Here is a 2,525-nt window from a genome sequence, read left to right as displayed (position 1 = left end):
CCCCCCCTCTCCCCCCCAATGCCCCACTACAGACGCCACAACACCAACAAGCCCACACAGAAATATATTTTTACAACGCATTTAATGTATGTAATTATGTAATTGTATGAATGTACATTAAAAAAAAATGACAACAACAACAAAACAACAACAACAACAAAACAACAAGCAAAAAACAAACAAATATTTAGAAGGAACAACAACAGAAGTATTCTTATTTTCTTCAGCAAAGTCTCCAAAGGACACTGATGGGTATGGCCACACGGTCAATTACTAAAGAAACACTTCAAGATTACTCGAGGAGCCCTCATCTCAACCCCACTCCTACCAACATTTAATGTGAGCTGGAGGCCAGCGGAAGATCCAACACTGGACGGAGCCTCTTGGTTAGAACAGTGTCCAGGAAAACTTCGACCAGACGAAGAAAAAAAAAAGAAAAAAGGTGCAACCACTGGCCTATTCACAGCGAGTTGTGTGGAAAAACCCCAACAACTAAAGGTGCCTAACACAGAAACGAAGATACACCGATGTTATTCCCATCTAGCGGACACTTGGTCGTCTACAGAGGGAAAACAGAACAAGAGAGACAAGGCCTTCAAGACTCACTTGGGATACACTTTAAAAAAAAATTCTAATCGTTAAAATGTGTTCTGTATTTGTTATTATAAAGCTTCGGGTTTAAAAAAAGAAAAAAGAAAAAAAAAAGTCCTAACCAGATTCGAACCCCGCGCGTTCGTGTGAGAAGAAACTGTCTTATACATTACACTATCGTGGCTCCTTAACTGACGTCCTAAAATTTAATATTTGAACATACTTTTTTAACAGGCGATAAATCAATTGCGATATTCGCAGTGAGAACGCTGTTTAAATCATATTATTCTGGTGTATCTTGAGCATTCAAAAAATCTTTAAGAGCAATAAAAAAAATATTCTTTTTAAGTCCGCGGTAAAGGAGACGTGGCTATCGCAGCAATCACACTGCAACATTTAGCCGTTTTCTCCGCCGGGAATGTAGTACGACACAGTCGATTCAATTTCTCTTTTATGCTCATTCTAGTTTTATAGTTTTAAAGTTAATATGAAAATTTACTGAGTATTTTGTTAAACTAATAACAGGTAGAGCCAAGAACAAGTACTTCTAAACGTCGTATGAAGTGAAAAGGACTTCATTTTGAGAAAAGTCAAGACTGGAAATTTTTTCGTTTCATCCTGATCAATTCAAGGGTATTAACTCGCATGGTTTACAATTTTTAACTGTGAATTCCAACTGATTCTGTGGATATTTTTATGGCAGTTTGGGGCATAATCCAGTAAGTGATGAGGCGTTGACAAATCTTTCTCTGAATAAATATTTAACGGTCTCCTTCTCCAACTTTCCATCACATGTTATCGTGTATTGTCCATTGAATATAGGATTGAACGGGCAGGTCAACAACTTGAAACAAAATGGCGTCGTTCGCGTTCGCGAAGAATATGAGCACGCGCTTTGAATGTGTTTAAACATGTGTACGCAATTGATTTTTGCCCATGACCTTCAGGGTTCAGCCAATAGATCTGTAAAGTCCACTCGTATTGATTTTGGTATTTTCCGAAAAAGACCACTTGGGCGAATGAGCATAGTGTAAGCCCTGTACACTGAGAGTAAAACACACAGCTTTTTATGTATTCAGTATAATTTCAAAATGTAATGTTTAAGATGAGAAAGATCAGTTTAAAGCAAATTAAGTCCCCTAGCATTAATTACAGATTAATTTCCCTTTTTTACTATCTACACCAAAACGTTTGCAAAATAAATAAAACTTACATGCTTAGCAAAAGAAGTTCCTGTTTGAAAAAAAAATTAAATAATGACTGCTCTTGTTGTTGTGTCAGAATACCAGATCAAAGTGCCAAGTTTAGAGAATACAAAAAATATAAATATAGCAGTAAATGCAGTTTGCATATAATTTGGCTTCTTTTTTATTTTTTTGTGCCCATCCCAGAGGTGCAATGTTGTTTTAAGCAAGATGACTGGAAAGAACTGAATTTTTCCTATTTTTATGCCTAATTTGGTGTGAACTGACAAAGTATTTGCACAGACACACACACACACACACACACACACACACACACACACACAGACAACCGAAGACCGGGTTAAATTATAGACTCACTTTGTTTACACAAGTGAGTCAAAAAAACAAACAACCAAACAACTGCAGCAGCCAAACGCCGCTCTCCTCACGACCTTCTCCAAGGACACTGTCCCCGAGATCCGTTAAACACCTACATCATCCTACAAATACGTCATACACCAAAACTTTAAGAAAAACGTAACACATAAATTGTGTCACAAAACATTGTTACACAATCATGGCACGCTTCCGGCCCTACAACCAGCTACAAAGAGAAACATGCATGATAAAAAGCCTGAGCACAAACAATGGCAACACACCCGCCTCAAAAATAAATCCCAGCGGTACACTGCACCCGCCAACTTCGCCTGCCGAAAAGGGGACGATACAGATTCAAACCCCCATCTGAAC

This window comes from Babylonia areolata, chromosome 5 (assembly GCF_041734735.1).
Source record: "Babylonia areolata isolate BAREFJ2019XMU chromosome 5, ASM4173473v1, whole genome shotgun sequence".
Lineage (NCBI taxonomy): Eukaryota > Metazoa > Mollusca > Gastropoda > Neogastropoda > Buccinidae > Babylonia > Babylonia areolata.
The sequence above is the reverse complement of the archived record's forward strand: the minus strand, read 5'-3'. Positions refer to the sequence as shown.